Below are 17,395 nucleotides of genomic sequence, written 5' to 3' on the forward strand. Positions count from 1 at the left end.
GTGTGTGTGTGTGTGTGTGTGTGTGTGTGTGTGTGTGTGTGTGTGTGTGTGTGTGTGTGTGTGTGTGTGTGTGTGTGTGTGTGTGTGTGTGTGTGTGTGTGTGTGTGTGTGTGTGTGAAAATGGTAGTTGTGGAATACTAATCTGCCAGGTGAGGCTCGTAAAGAGACGCACAGGGAGGGAAGGAGATGGAAGGGGACCTGCCTTGACCTGTTTCAGACATGAAGGAGACAAAAAAAACTCTGATGACTTTCCAGTAAGGCTTCACCCTCACAGCCAGCTGTAGATTAAACCAGCTGAGCTACCAGCTTGAGCTGCTGGGAACCAACTTTCCTCCACAGGCACTTGCATGGCAGCCTGAAGATTTCCTTTGGTATTTTGGAGGGGACTGTGACAACACATGTGGAAGAAAAGTCTGAAGGTTATCCTGTTAGTTTGGAAATGGGAGAAATGCAAGGAGGAAAATTAAATGAGAGTACCAGCAAAGAGAAGAGGAAGATGTCAAAATGTTCCCTGATCACTGCTTGATGTATGTATTTAAAGGCTTGGGAAATCATGCCCGCCAAGTTAGGTTTGGTTGCATCAGCTCTTTGAGGGCATTGTTCCGGGCATCTGAATATGATTCCTCTTGTGCGATTGTCGTTATTAATGCTGACAGAGTAAGAGTGCCACCACCACCTGTTTTGTGATCCTTACACTTTTTTTTGGACGTTACACAAAGACAGATTTTGCACCATGTCCTGTCCGATAGTTGTCGCCTGCCATGCAAAGTAATAATAATGATACCCCTCCCTCCTCTTTTTATGACCTGGGCTATACCATGCATGATTGGTTTTCCACTCCGCAGAACGCCACAACCGCCCTATGAAACTGCCTGCACTGCTTTGGGTGAAACCAAAAACTAATCATTATGGGTGTCCAATAAGGGTAATTATCAGACTAAGCGCTGGACCTAGGGATTACGGGGTGGCTAAATGACTGCTCTGGGGATTAAATTAAAATTTTGAGGTTTTCTGCCTGGGAGTATCAAACCGCTGGGAATGTCAACCCCAGCCTGTCAGTGGTAATATTACTGCCACTATGCACATCAAGGTTTATGCACAGAGCCCTTGCTGTTAGTTTAGCACCATCACTCCAGTGTGGAATTACAAGACATGGACATTGACGTCATTAGTTGCAACTGATCCCAGATATATAAAAAGTGCATATTGTTAGATAAGTGGAATGAAAACACATAATTAAAAATAGTCCAGTATTTTGTCAATCATAAACTTAACATAAAATCACTTACAGTACATTGCCTTAGATATTTCTTCCTGGTATAACGTCATATAGTAAATAATTAATGGAAGTATTATATATTTTAAAATCAATGAACAATAGCTCTAAAATATGTTCTTTATTCATCAGTTAATTGTTTTTAATAAATAGTGAAAAATAGGTATTATTTCCCAGAGCCTGAGGTGATTTTTAAATAGCTTTTTGTTAATGACTAACTATTCAAAATCAAAAGATATGTTTTCAGATTTATCATATATGACAAAATAACACAAATTCTTAACATTTGAGGAACTGAGGCCAGCAAATGTTTGGCATTTTTGCGTGAATAATGACCTAAACGTTTAATCAAATATCAAAATGGTTGCAGATTAGTTTACTGTAAATGTACTAATCTCTCAGCTGTTACCATAATAAAGACAACTTGAATAATCATTGTGGCTTGTTCACTCTCAAAGCATTAATGTAAAGAGAAGTCAGTATCCATATGAACCGACCAGTGTCCGTTCCAGCAATACTATACATCCCACATGCTGCAATGGATAGCCTGGGTAGGCTATAGACCGGATGGTATTAGCTATTATTAGTGGTAGACTCTCACTTTTAGCCTGCGTAACCCCCTCACCCAGGGATAGAGCAGTGGAGGATGCACACACACAGAGGAGTGATAGTGCAGGCGTTACAACTCGAGAGCCTCTTGTAATAGCACGGATGAATCATGATCTTTTACAGTGTGTGTGTGTGTGTGTGTGTGTGTGTGTGTGTGTGTGTGTGTGTGTGTGTGTGTGTGTGTGTGTGTGTGTGTGTGTGTGTGTGTGTGTGTGTGTGTGTGTGTGTGTGTGTGTGTGTGTGTGTGTGTGTGTGTGTGTGTGTGTGTGTGTGTGTGTGTGTGTGTGTGTGTTAATGCAATAATGGGCTCAGTATCCGGGACAGAGGCTGCTGTTGACAATACGCAGGCCAGCTGGAGTTGCTGTCTGTCTATTACAACACTTGCAGCAGGATGGCTTAATCCAATATAGACAGCTAGATGAGACCAAGTATGTCTACTGTATCTCTGGAGTGTCAGGAAGAGAGGAAATTAGTTAATAAGGTCAAATAGTTAGAATAATACCCTTTAAGTATTCTAGTCGATTTTGTTAAAGTAAAACAAATCAACAAACAAATCAAGGAGAGAAAATTCTTCTCAGTTGTACAGATTGTGATTTGTTAACCGAGCATGTTAGGTTTTTTGACTTTTTATCTTACAAAATAATCAATTTCAAGACATACAGTAACCACATTTTTATCTATTTCCAGTGATTCAATGAAATGAGAAAGCAAGCAGTAGATTTCTACTCATTTAAAAAATAAATCATTTCTATAAAACTACTGTCGTGCTGTGTCTGGATGGTTGTCGCTGAAATCACGAGAAAATTACATTGAATCAACAATCAAGGTTTTCAAGCAAAAATACTCTATACTGTCTGCCTTTCACTGGTCAGCTGAATACATTTTAATCGCTGTGGAGAAACTAATCTGCGGTTCTTGGAACTTGTATAATCTCTTTTTTTTAAATCATATTTTTTTCTACACCAAACTTTATTTATAAAGTAGTCATTAGTTGTAGCATTATGTGTCTTATGTGCACAGACTCTTGAATTGGTTCTTCTCCAGACCCTTCCCTCCTGTTTAGTCTCTCCTCTCTACTGTACACACACATAAATGTTCCCCTCTTCCTCTTTTTCTCCCATTCCTTTTCCTTCTCTCCTCCCATCTTCTGGCCTGACCTCCCTGCCAGCTTTCTTTATCAGTGGCCTCCCTGTGAATGGGCAGGGCTCTGTGATTTCAGCTGGGGTTCAAACTACTTGAACCTTATGTGGGTTCATTGTGTGTTTGTGTGCATGTATGTCTGCGTGCCAAAGCACTTTTTTCTCCGTGCTGTTCGCAGCCATGTCGACCTGTCATCGGATACTAGAGGCTAAGAGTGTCAATCACTCAGCGAGTAGTAGCCAGAAGTACATCACAGCAGCGAGTGTTCACACGCCTCATTCCGGCTCTCATTAACACGTATACTGACACACCGATCAACATATGTGCTCTCACTCTCTCTCTAAACAAGAATGGATTCTGTTCATACAGTTTCTTCTGCTTGTGTGAATGAATCCCTTTCGTTAGTCCTACAAAGCGTGCCTTTCTCATTACCAGCTGCTCTGGTGGGCTTTCTGTCCTCGGGTGGCGTGGTCACTCTCTGAGGCCTCACCAACACTCAGGTGACTGTGAACCGACACGTTCATCACGGAGATCTGCTACAGGGAAGGCTGCAGGCGCACTGACTGCATTGTCTCTGTCATACAGCAGCATATAGCCATTGTTCACAGAGTTATTAAAGTATGGAAGTATTTTTCCCCATTGAATTGGTGGAAAAATATATTGGTTGAGTGACGTGACATGTTACCATTTCAAATCTGGTTGTTTTAAATGAATGTTTTCTATTAATGTGCCAGATTTGGTGATGGTACGGTATTGAAATGCACTCCACACTCAAAATAAAAGTTGAGGTGAGCAATCTTGATAAAATCCATGTTTGTAATTTTACATTTGTTATACTTTTTGAATTATAATAAGAAAGTAAAAGGAGTGAAATGAATCCAAAACTCATCCTTTTGCATCGCTGGGCTTTAAAATGTGTCCCAAACAACAAATACAATATTTTACATTTGTTTGACCTTATTGTAAAACTTTAAACGATTTACATCCCCCTCTCAACCTTCTATTTTGTTGTGTGTCGTCTTCCAGAAGTTTGTGTAACCAAGACATATTTATCCAGTCAGCGAAACTGTCATCTCTGGCATTGACTGACCTGTTATGGAGTGGCTCTGTTGGTATTGAACCTCCTACATCAGTTAGTGAAGTGGTTATGAAATAGGAATTGTTTCGGCAAATAAGGCTGTTGTTCAATGATCCACTTTGTCGCTTGGTACAAACGTTTGGTTTAAGCCAAAGTATGAGGTAGGAGTATGAATTGTTTTAGATTGTAAATAATTTTGCTCTATATAGCAGAAAGCCAAGTCTATCAAGCCAGGGTGATAGCATGACAGCACTTATACGAGTTAGAGTTGCTAAATTTACCTTGGACTCAGTAAATGATGGTATGTTGGTAAAGAGAACAACCTTAAACCTTGGCTTAAGCTAGCCTCAAACATGTGGCTGTGTGTAAGTAGAATCTTGAAAAACAAATGCAAATCATCTTTTTTATGTAAAACGATAAAACTGGCTCAAATACCGGACTGTCTTAAAACAGCTGCATTTAATACTTCTCTATCACTATTTCTCAACACTTAACAGTTGGTTGTAACTCAGACCCATATCACCTTCCAAGCTGCCTAAAAGTGCAATATTTCAGAATTGTTCATTTCTAAAAACCCACTGCTAACCTACAGCCTTTAAAGCCGGCAGCTGCCCTGCTGTTGACCATGTGATGCGTTTAAAGCTTTGGTAACTGAAGAGAAAAAAAATCATCAATCATCTGGTCCTCATTTTGGCTTCCCAACTGTTCACCATTTCCTTAACAAAGGTAGAGAGAGACACATTCTCTGTTCAAGTCCATAATTCTTGTAGCATAATGTAATTCATTTTTTGTCCTCCTTTTTGATAGAGCATTCATAAAATTGTTCCTAATTATTTTTAGAATGTTTGCTATTGCTTACATTTGATTTTGAATCAAGGCTAAAGCTTACTGTGAATCAGAGAGTTAAGCTTTCAGACTTTACTCTAAAGCTTTCTAATGTGAGCCATAGTTTGTGTCATGTGGCTCTTTGTTTTGTCCCATAAACACGGACGTATCTAATCTTGATGCAATTTATTGCATTTTATCACAAGTGTAAACAGTGTTTATAGCCTGTTATCAATACAGAACTATGTATTTGTTATGCTCTTGCTTGTGAATTGTTAATCAGCCCAGAATATTTTCGTGGCTGTTAGATATACCCTGATAACGGAAGGTGGTTAGTCCTCTAATGTTTAATCGGCAGCCCGGCCATGCATCCCTCTGCTCCTGTATTGATCTTTTACATGCCTTTTAGTTTGACCTGAAACACAGTTTTCCTATGTTGTTAAGATTTGTATTTGTTCCAACTGGTTGCTGTGTGGGACTGATTTGTTGTTGAATATTTCAGCCTCCATTTAAGTTGTTTTACAGAAGCTCCCCTGCGTGCCTGTTTTGTTCCTACACCGTACAGGCTCCTCAAAAATGGCCACCTCGTCTTTCCCTGGAAGAAAAGAGGAAAGAAGTGCAAAGGAAACAGACTTCAAAAGCATGTAGGAGGCACAGAGAAAGGGAGGGAGGGGAGAGACGTTTTAACTACGGAGAGCTCAAGTAAAGACATTTCTTGTAAATTCCTCTATTTTTTTAGGTGTTCTCCTCTGCGGGCCAATATTTCCTCTGTTTCCTTTCGATTGTTATCTTGTCTTGCTCACTCTCTCCTTCTCTTTTCGCCTCACTAAAGAGGAGACCCTGTCACTCCCCCTTCACCCGCCTGGTCCCGGAGTATTTTTGGAAGTTAATGAAAAGAGAAATGTGAACCGCCTACCCTTAAAAGGCACGTCTGGGTCAGCTGGGTGGAAACTTGTGTTATTAATGTACCTAACATTTTCTATGCGAGTGGGTCATATGTGATTGTAAGTATGCGTACATTTGGTGCTGCGTACAGCGCAGGAATGCTGTGGGTTCGGGGGGCTAAAAGGGAAGGAGGGTGGGCTAGCAAGCAGGCCTACGTCTTCAGGAAGGGAGGGGGCTCAGGGGCATTTTTGGCATATTTCAGGAGCCATTCCAGTCTGGTTCAGGATGCAATTTTCTTCCTAGAGATCGGGCTGAGCAGCCAGACAGACAATGATCAATGGAGGGAAAGAAAGGTGAACTTCTTCTTCCCATAATTCTCGTGATGCTGGTTGGGGAAGGTGAAGCAGAATACACAGAGCTAAAAAAGCCACTAATACAGGTTGTATAACAGAGATTCCACCTCCACACGGACACAGATGTCTAACCCACCACGTCAATAATATCCATAAATGGCTAAATGTTGAACCAAAGTCCTTCACCCAGCGGCAGGGTTTGTTTGTCTTGGCCACCAGTCCTAAAATTTAATGAGTGTTTATATGCAGAGAGCTGTAATATGTCTCTTTCAACCTCTCTTCCGTGGCATTATAGTTCCTGCCTCTCTGCCCTAGAATTTATGGTGTTTGAGCCTGTTATTTGCAGGTGGACAGCTACTGACTGATGTGACAGTGGTTGGCAGGAGTTCACTGTAGCAGTCCAGAGCTCAGCAGAGGTCGGGTTCATCGTGAGGTCCCGATTTGAACAGTGTTTAAGTGTTTTATTTCGGAAACTTAAATCAAAAATGACTTCCTATTTGTTTTCCAAATTTCTGCCTCAATTCATAATGACACTAAAGCAAACTGACAAAAGAGGAAAAACACTATAAGATCATCAAGTACTTCTACTTGGTGGGCTCTTATTGTGCTGCTGTTTCTGGGTGAGGCCTGGAGAGACGACATCAAATGTGCCTGCAGTCTGGCGTGTGCTTTGATGCGTCTGATGTTTTGATGTTAGAAGGGAAATGTGGATTAGGGCACCACCACCACCACAACTGTGACAAATTAAAGGAAAAAACCTGAATGACTTAGTGCAGAACTTTAGATGCTTACAGAAGTGTTTGAGTAAGAAAGGGATGCGGGTCATTTAGATCTCATCCCAAATGAACTCCTGTGGGAGATCAATGTTTTAAATGTTACTCTCCACCAACATCAAGCTCTTTTAGGAGAGTGGGATGATCGCATCCCTCAATTTTCCCTTTAGTTTGTCACCTGTTGTATTGTTAGTGAGTGTCTTAAAAAGATGATGACTGCCTGAAATAAAGATAACATACTATTTGAAATATTTGAGTAGCCAAAAGTTATGATTTTGAAGTCTTTGAAGAGAAGTTAGAGTTGACTAGTTTTCCCTGAAAATGCAAAAATAATGCTTCATCCTTTGTTTTGACCAAGTGCCAGGCACAAAGAAGAAGAAATGTGCTTTTTGTAAAGGAAGAGACTGAGAAATGGAGGAAAAGAAAGAAGGACTTTGAATGTGAGTGTGTGGGTGATTGTTAATTTCATCAAATGTGACTTGAACAGTCCTCTTGTGCTCTTCCAAATTATGTTTCTGGTTATGCTCTCAGGTCTTTGGTGCCTCTCTTACTGTTAGAGGGATATACACACACACTCTCACATCCACTCACACTCCTGTCTGACCTACTCTAATCCTTGGATCTCCAGGGCGGCTCTCAAAATAAAATTCCTCCCGCAGATTATTTTTCTTGTGATCAGAAAATATACATGTTCTGGGAGAGAGGAATGTTCAGACGCCATGGCAACCTGGCGATTGCTCACTTCCCCCTCTACTGTTTCTCTTGTCCTCAACTGTTTTGTCTTTGTACACGCCTATATTTTATATGTACTTGTTGGTAAAACTAATGAACGTTAAGCAACTTGTCACAACTTCCTTAATGCACATGGCTTTCATCTGCTTTTCTAAGTTCCCTAAATTTGCGTTTTGCTGTCACCCTTATTTAAAACTAGTAAGACATTTTTCCCTCCCTCTGTTCCTCCTTCCATCCATGCATTAGCAAGTCTGGTTTTAGGAGCTTTCATCATTGCGGTTTTGATGCATGCAGACCCCGACTGCTAGGCTATTTTCAGCCTCTCTTTCCCCTCCTCTCTTCCCTTTTCCCCCTCTTCTGCTCTGCTTTGGTTTTTATTCTGGAGGAAAACTGCAGTGCTTTTGTAAAGGGCAGCTGAGGCCTGGGTTGGCTGGTTTTCCCCCTCCATGCCAACATCGCTCTTTGGAGCTCCTTCTCATGCTAGCTCTCCCAACCAGGGGAAGTGAAGCAGCACAATGCGCGCCACTGCCAGGCCATAAAAATAGACGGGCTAAAGTGCAGCTTTCACTCTGAGAGACATGTTTCAATCTGTTTCATATCCAGAGCTGCACCTAACAATTTTGTTTTCTATTTTCACCTTTTGTTAGGTAACTTAAAGCCTAGAGACAGAAGGGAAGCAAGTGGAGAGAGAAAGGAGTAACTCCAAAGCTATAAATGCTTTATAATGCAAGACAACGACAAGCAGTGATGTCTTGCTTTTGAGAATCTGTAAACATAACAATTAGGCTTGATTTAATGATTTAGTGACTAATCTTTTTAACACTTTGTCTAGTCAAGTCTAAAATAGCCTGAGTCACTGGAACGTATCTGAATGAACCTTAACACATGGGCCACTCACAGTGATAACACACACATCCTATACTCTACCATTTGCTCAGAGTGAAGCAGACAAACACACAGCGACTCAGACTGTGAGCGAGTCATCGGCTCTCCTCTGGTGGTCCCTCCAGCAGCCCCTCTTTTCTGTTCCTCACTGTGCGTCACTTTATGGCTACAAGTCAGCTAACATTTGGATAACTGCATAATAAAAGAGACCATTTAATTTGTTTGTGTTTGCCGTGTTGTAAAGATGGCAGTTTGTTTTTAGTTGAATGGACCTTTTATTGATTGAATTTCACCCCATACCCTTTACTTGTTATACAGACAGATTTTAACCGGTGTAGCAGCGAATGTCTGGCTCACCCGCATTCAAGTTGTTTGTTTATGTTATGTGGACACTTTCAGACACAGAAACTCATAACACTCCCGGGTCCGTGAGTAGTTATTTTGTTCACAGTGGAACATTGTAGAATACTGGGAATATTTTCTGATCCAAACGTCAGACTCTCCCCTTGTTCCAGCGTTCGGGTTTATTTGTCATGCTAAGCGGGTGTCTCCTTCTCCAGCAGAATACTTTCTTTTTTGTTTACTTCGTTTTTAATCTATGAAACATAGATCTCTAGAAACATTTTTGGGACATGATGACTTTCACCTTACATGAAATGATGAGCATCACATTTCAAACACTGCCCTTCTCTTAATATGAATGAATTTCCCACATATTTACTGTACTGTATATTATCTGTACAGGAACCAGTGTAATTATAACACAAGCAACATAAAAATACAGTGAATTATATAAACATAAATATAAAAAAACAATTTAAGAGCTGTGACTGAAGTTCTGTATTAAAGATGACTATCTTCATAGTGATCTTTAACTGTAATCTTGCTGTGATTTTCTACATGATAAACAATCTCTTAGCCTGTCTTTCCACTGCATTATGCTGTAAGGGCTGCGACTTTACCCAGGAAACTCTTATCAATAAGGACATATCATTGTTATGTGTCATATTGGTTAGTATTTCAGCAGAATGTTTAAACGACACATTTCAGAAATATAGCTGATGGTTTTTCTCAGAGTAACATACATTGAGTGGCAGCAGTGTACAGTTTGAGGAATCAAATGTAAACTTGAAGCCATGGCACTATTAACAATATGGTTCGTCACCCTGTGAGAAGTTTCCACTTGGCTTGACATGTATGTACAGTATATACTGTATGTGTGTATATCCTCCTCTTGACAAACAGGCCTACCAGATGCGGTGGCGTGTTTTTACCGCTTGAGCAAACAAGTGTACAGCAGAGCCCGATGCCTGTGGAGTGGCTCTCGCCCACCCACTTGGACAAACTCGCTGTAGTTTTTACCTCCTTGTTTTCACCCTCTAGTCATAAATGTTTTCGTCTCTCTAAATCTATTTGTAATTCCACCTCCAGTAGCCTCTCATCCCAACTTGTCTTAAATACTCTCTGTCATTCCATCTCCGTCCCTGCCTCCCTCACTCTGTCTCTCTAGGTGTGGACCGCACTGAAGAATGCAGTTAAATTAGGGTTTCTTCTCTCCTGCATGCCAGATGCATCTCACACTCCCAGCCATGCCAAGCTTCTGAGACACAATTGACCTTAAAAGGAAACAATAGCGGCCTATCAATTCTGCCCTGCCAGTCAAGGAATGGTGCACTCCTCATGGGCAGGGTCCGGCTTACGCACACACAACACAAGGAAGTGTTTGGAAACTGAACTCTCAAACTGCCTGGGAAATAAGAGTGAGCCAGTTGAGTTTTTCTTGTTATTTTTAAAGGTGTATACTGTCGGTACAGGCCAGAAGCCAAGAATGTAGAAAGGCCAGGATCATGAGTCTATTACGTTTTATTAAAGGTGTAAATGCTGTTTCAAAACACTCCACACATCCTTATTTTTTAATGTGTTAGCCCCCTAGTTAGATGTACGTATTTCGAAACATAACCTTAGTGTCCTTGATGTGTGTGTTTCAACAAGTCTGGTAAAATTAATTTTGGTCCTTATCTAAGAGTGACAATGTTACTTTAAGGAAGTGGCATTTGTCAGGGTGTACTTTTTACAACTGCCTGAGAATTACAGCTCAAATATTACATTATACACCTGTAAAACAACTATGGTATGGTGTAAGGATTGAGGACGTCTTTGTGGTCTGAAAGGAAAACCCTTTTTGCCAGGGAATGCTGACTTCACTTTAATGTCCTTGAGCTAAGAAGAAGCTTTGAATCTTTTAAAATGCTTTGAATTCCTGTTCGTTAGATTTATGTGACAGGCTGTCCTTTCTATCTTTAACCTTACAATTATCCTGACTTTTTACCTTGTTTATGTGAGAGGTGGTTCATCGCTTGTTGTTGTTTAACAGGTTGTTGTATAAATGAAAGATAGTCCATAATCTGTCTTTGAAGTCGGCAGTAGTGTGCGAGAGTTTTGGCAATTATTTGTTGAACAGGCAGGGCTGAAAGTCATTAGATATTAGGACAGGTTCTGCAGGTTCTCGGTGAAGTTAAAGAGGTGGATGGTTTTCAATTTGAGAGCTCATCAGCCTGTTGACAAATTCTCACTCCACCTTGCCACTCAGCTGGAATGCAAATAGCAGCAGGAGGAATGCTGCTTACTGTCTTCACTGGCAGCGAATAATAATCAATCCCAAGCTGTATTCTTCTCCGGTGTTCCCCCCTCCTCTCTTTTGTTAGCTCCTTCTGTCTGCTACTTTCTGGATGTCCGCTTCCTGTCTCTCCCCATCTTTCCCCTCACTGTGTATCTGCTCACCCTTCGAGCCTCTGTGTCTTTCTCCCCTTGTCCCTCTCTCTTTCTTTTTCTCTCTCTAGGCATCCTGTTCACTGTGTTTGATTTGGGCATTCCTTTCCTCCCCGAGCAGACAAAACAACCCCAGACCTCTCTGAACTGCAACCCCCAGTGCACGCACACACTCACACACAGACACACATGCACACACATCACATATACACACTCTCCCTTCTGCTAATCACACACAGGAAATGGGCTCACATGCAAACGAGGCCCGCCTGGCCCGTGGAACCCAGGATGGAGTTTCAGGCAATGAAATGTTCTCCAGCGGAGGAAATTGAACATGATCTCTGTCTTCCCCATACTTACATTCTTCTTCATTCTGCTGTCATTTTTCCTTTTTTTTTCTCTTTACCCTTTAAATGGAGCCATTTTGCTGTGAAACATCAATAGCCATTAAACAAACTGATGGACATAAATTGGTGAATGTACCAAGTGCTGTAGGACTTATATTATGTGACTGATTTACATTATTTATATGACTCACTTTGTTGGAAATTGACTGTTAAAATAAACCCCCCTCCAATGGGCAAACATTTCATCATGTTGGTATGAGACAGATAAGTAAGGTGCAAACATTTCCTGCTTTCAGACCCCATGGGTGTGTGTTTTTGGAAAGTTTATTTGGGAAGTGCAAACCACCTTAGTGCTTGAAAACCATAATAGCTTATCAACTGCCTTACTTCATATGTGCGATAAAGCCGCACTCAAAGATAACATGATTAAAAGTTTATGTAAAATGGAAGGGAGCGAGGCTAATAATTTCTGCTCTGTTTAACGCATCCGAATTTGCCATTTCATGTGAGAAAGGTTGACACACTCACTGGACATTTCTGGGCATGGACTAGAAGTTCATGCTGCTGAGTAACGTAATGAACCCTCCCAACCTGACGGTGTATGGCGGGGGGAGCGAGTGGAAGCAAAGGATGAGAAGGAGACAGCTGTTTTCAGTTGTGCTTGGTTACGGGTTGGCTAACTGTCTGAATGAATAACCCAGACCCCCCCTGCACACAGAGACACGCACACACACGACCCAACAACACAGACAAACATGTGGTCTCTGGTCACCAGGGTATTTGGTGTCTTCTGGATTGCTAAGAATGCGTCAAATCTAATTTGTAAAATCACATATTTTCATTAAAACATGGTTATTGATCACACAGTACACAAAAACGCTGGCTCTGCCCTCAGCAGAATTATATGCTCTGTTAAGTCCATCGAAGAAGCGTGGTTTTGTAGCGTGAGAACGTCAAATGATTCAGCAAAACCTGTGTGTCAGTGTGAGGCTCTGCCCTTATGAATCTAACATGACTGCAGCAGGACTGTCTCCTTCCTGTAAAGACAGGATGTGTGGGAGCAAACAGAAAGGATGACACCGAGAGGACATCAGAGTGGCGGGAGCTCCTAAAAACCGGTGGTTTCTGTCCATCAGAGGCTACTTACTGTACGTGATCGACGTGTCTTTGAGCACATCACTTGTCTCTGCTTACTCAGTTGAGACAGAACTCTCTTTCTGTACATTTTATGACATTTTCATTCTTTTAGAGCAAAAACATCTAATTGATTTACAAAGAAATGAATCAGCAACTGTTTGTATTATCGATTAATCTTAAAAGTCATGTTCCAGCTGAACAAATGTAAGTGTCGGTTCTTAGTCTGTTGTGGTAAATTGAAGATATTTGGGTTTTGTTCATCGTAAAAAAAACAATCAATTTAAAGTCACCCTATTGGGAGGCCAAAAAACGAATGTAGAAAACATGTGGAAACTACATTTTCCACTTTTCACTGACAGTTTTCAGACTAAACCGTTCGTGTTTTAAGTGCATAAATAATTGAGCATGCAAGTATTGTAAGCTGCAGCCCTACATGCTTGAATGCCATCTTTCTTCCTTTCCCTCCTCTCATTAGTTAGTGCAAATGTCAAGGTAACAAAGGTATTTTAACACACTCACTTATTTGCTTTTTCGTCTCACACAGGATTCTTTAGCACATTGAGCTTGCTATTATGCCATGAAACTGTAAATGTTCAAATTGATATCATATCGAGCACGTTTTGGACTTGATAGGTCGTTCTTTACTGTATGTAATGTTTCTGTACCAGTGTCCTGTTGCTGCTTACAGTTCACAGGAATGTTCCCTTTCTCCTTTAGCCTCCCCCCTCCGCTCCCTCATTTCTTCCCCTCCCTCCTCTTCCCTCTCTCATCCTTTAAATTCAGTCCAGACTCCAGCCTTAAATCTGGAATCTCTGCGCTTAACCAAACATATGGAATGCTACTGTAGTGGAATGCTCCAAGTCTGGGTTGTGTTCTCTGAGTGTGTGTGTGTGTGTGTGTCAGTGCGTGTGTGTGTTTAACCATGGTCATGTTTTGAAGCAGATGAGGGCTTCTAGGATGATGATGATTATGATAATGGTGCGTGTGTGTGTTTGTGTGCCTCCCCAAAGAACTGAATAGGGCCTTCTGTTGTCGTGGCCAAACACTGCCTGTCTGCTCATGCATGAGTCTATTGCAAAGCCTTCCGAATGCGTCCCATATCTGAGCAGTTGGCTCATTCTTTAGTCCGATAGCTTGACTGTGGACCATCTCCCCTACAGTGGCTGCATTGTCAGCCCGGCACAGGCTCGGGGTCGCTTGCCAACTGCCAACTATAACAATGGTGAAAGATGGCATGAGTGTGTGTGTCTTGATATTATGATGACCGATGATGTTTTCTAACCTTCTGCCCTGCTTGTGTTTTTTTGACCACAGGATGGAGACTTTGCAAAGAGGCGCTTAACATGTGACAGACAAAAGGAAGCATTTGAAATGTAAGGTATGCCTTTCACGCCTGACAATGATGCCCTTTAATCTTGTTGTTTTATTAGGGCCTTTGTAGAAATGGGAAAGACAAAAAGAGGGGTATGACATGCAACAATGCTCCCAATGCTGCAATCACATCGGTTATATGTGGTATATACCAGGACACTCAATTTAGTATAAGCAAAACACCCCCAAAAAGCCCTTTAAAAAAATTAAATCAAAATATCTTGAAATCAATCCATCAGAGATCTCTTTCTTTTCTTTCAACCTTGAGATAACTTCACAAGATTTTAACCGCACTTATGTGTGTGTTAGGCTCAGCATTGAGAGGGAGCCAGCAGGTGATTAGCTTAGCTTAGCTTAGCTTAACATAAAGACTTGAAACGAGATGAAACGGCCGTATTTAAACAAATACCACTGCCAGAACTTTGAAAGCACACTTGTAATTTATTGTTAATGTACAGGAAAAGTGGATATGAAAACATCGGTTTGCAATTCGTCTATCTCCCTGAGCATTTCCAGTCAGAGCGCTGCTTGTCTGGCAACACTGATAGGAGAACAAGACTCCGGGAAGTATCTGTGTTGTTCGCCAATGAATAGTTACAGCATGTAACTCCCCCTTACCTCAAACTGTTGTTGTTGGAGTTTTTGTTTTACTTTTTAAGATAGCCAGGCCAGCTGTTTCCCATGCTTCCAGTAGCAATTGAAAGACATGTAGTATAATGCTAAGCTAAGATAATTCCCATCTTGCTACACAAACAAATATTGGAGTAGGCTAGTATAAATTAAGAAAGAAAGGACAACTAGAAATCAAAGCATGGTTTTCTCAAACCTAGTTAGCTTACTAGATTTTTGAAGGCGTGTGTTTGGCAATCAGACAAATTGAAATATTCGATGATATCCTGAATTTCAAATGTCTCATCTTCTCCTTCACTCCTCCACCTTTATTCTTGTTCCTCTTCTCCTCATCCTCTTCCCTTGCTCACCTTTCCCCCCTTTCTTCTCCTCCCCCGCCTCCTTCTCGCCTCTTCCGCCCCTCCTCTGCTCTTTGTGAGTCTGTTTCCTGTTGGGCACAAACGCCGGCGCCACATTTCCTTCCCTGTGGCCCGAAGTTGCACAGGAGTGGCAAACGTATACCAAAACTGTATATATTCTGTAACATATGGGTCAGTGCCTTCATGCATAAACATTCACACAGCTCTCAGGGACAGCAGCTGCTGTGTGTTATCAGAACAAGTTAGTCAGCAGAGACAGTATATGTGTCACTGTCTTACCCTGTCTGCTCGGCTGTCAGCTCCCACAACAGTTTAAGGTCAATATGTGTCCAAGGCGTGTTCTGTGCGTCTTCACTGAGCTGCATCTACATGCGTTTATTATTCCGGATGCTAGTTCACATCCTGCTGCAGCTGAATTCATCCTAAATAGTCTGGAACTAACAAAAACTATTAAAACCGACAGCAAAAACAGGAAAAGGAGCTTCTCATTTCAGCGTCCTGCAACTATGAACACATCCCACTTTACAGTCAGGAGGGATAACCTGCATATAATGCATTTAAGAAATATACTTAAAAACATAGTTTGACATTTTTTAAAACATGCTTATTGGCGTCCTTGCTATAAATAGAAATAAATTGATAGCACCTAGGCCTGCGACAGTTAGCTCACAGTAGCTTAGCCTTTAGACTGGCAGCTTGGGGAAACAGCACTCCTGGCTTCGGGCCAAGGTCTATTTTACACTTCAGTTTTGTATTGATTAAACAAAGAAGATATAAAGTGTTAATAAGTGAGCTTAAGCTGTTTGGGGGTGTTTTTGCATTAGGGCAGAGCCAGGATAGCTTTTCCCCTCTTCTTATCCTTCTGTCTTGTGACTGTAGCTTCATATTTAGCATGCATAGGAGGATTATCACTCTGGAAAGCCAGGATATAACAGTATAAAATGTCAGGAAATAATAAAGAATGACGATCCCAGTTTTAAAAAAAGTACAATATGATGTGTTTTTATGTCTGGTTTTGTCAGATATCTAGTATAATAGAAAATATGTAAAGGACTTGAAACTGAATATCTGCCCTCTTTTGCATGATCAATAAATGATCAATTATCAAAATAGTTCTCGAGTGTTTCTCTATCGAATAACTCAATTAAAAAGTCGACTCATTGTTTTAGAGCTATTTTAACAAAGCCTTATACTAGCTGAAAACAATAACTGTCTCACTTTCTGTGCAGTAGAGGTCATTTCAAGGAACATGTACTCTTTTCAGAATCCTTGCTGACCCTGTAACATGTTTTATGGGAATCAGTCATTTGCCTCAACACAGTCCCTACTACTTTGTTTACCTACATTATAGGACAATCCACAAGAGCTGTATGATTCAGTGTCTCTCCTCTGACGTACCACATCATCATTTTACCCGCTGCTTTGTTATTTCTCCTCCTGCCGCCCTCCATCCTGCAGCCTGTGCTGCATACCTGCTGCAGTAATCCACTCGGACGCTGAGTCACTCTCTTTCCCTCCTCCTTTGCTGCTTTTACTCCCTCTAGCTTCCTTTGCTTACCTTTACATTACTATACGCACTTGGCTTTGCACATTTGCTACAGTTTTTCCGCTGCTAACCCCCAACCCCCCCCCCCCCCCCCCCCCCCCTCTCTCTGCTCTGTTTCTTCCTCATCAGAGAGCCTCTGAGGTCTCCATTCAGCCGCAGCAGGCAGCTAATGCCAAGGCTCAGGCTGATGAAGCACTGCCAAGCTCTGCCAACCAAGCTGTGTGTGTATGTGTGTGTTAGGATGGGGAAAGCAGTGAATGAGCAGGATATAAAGCAGCCAGGCAGAAGGTTGATGGGCTGTATCTTAAGAGCTATTGATGTGTCCCAGAAAACGACTTAGTTTGAAACGGCAACTATCCCCAGCCCATCAGAGGGGGCCTGCCCCGTTAAAATAGCGAAACTATAATCACCAGAGAGTTTAATAATCCACTTTCACCTCCTCCTCTCTTGTAGGCTGGCAAGGTCATGTATTTGCAGCAGGGAGGCAGAGGAATGAGAATGAAGGGAAGGGAAGGAAATGGAGTGAATGCAGCAGAAACAGGAGGGTTGGGGGATGTTTGGACGTAGAGGTCACATGAAAGGAGGGTGATGGTGACGTAGACTGATGTAAGTAAGAGAGTAAAATGGAGCATGAGGCAATAATATTTAATCATAAAACAATACTACATGTTGTATTAGTA

The 17,395-nt window shown here is 41.5% G+C and overlaps 1 protein-coding gene across 1 annotated transcript in view; it reads left to right on the top strand.

The window, feature by feature from the left end:
- Positions 1–17,395, top strand: part of luzp1 (leucine zipper protein 1) — a 37,863-nt gene that overhangs the window by 1,873 nt on the left and 18,595 nt on the right. Inside the window, 1 exon segment of the mRNA XM_063908795.1 lies at positions 14,124–14,182. The gene's annotated coding sequence lies outside the window, so the exon portion shown is untranslated.

The sequence above is a fragment of the Eleginops maclovinus genome, chromosome 19 (genome assembly GCF_036324505.1).
Source record: "Eleginops maclovinus isolate JMC-PN-2008 ecotype Puerto Natales chromosome 19, JC_Emac_rtc_rv5, whole genome shotgun sequence".
Lineage (NCBI taxonomy): Eukaryota > Metazoa > Chordata > Actinopteri > Perciformes > Eleginopidae > Eleginops > Eleginops maclovinus.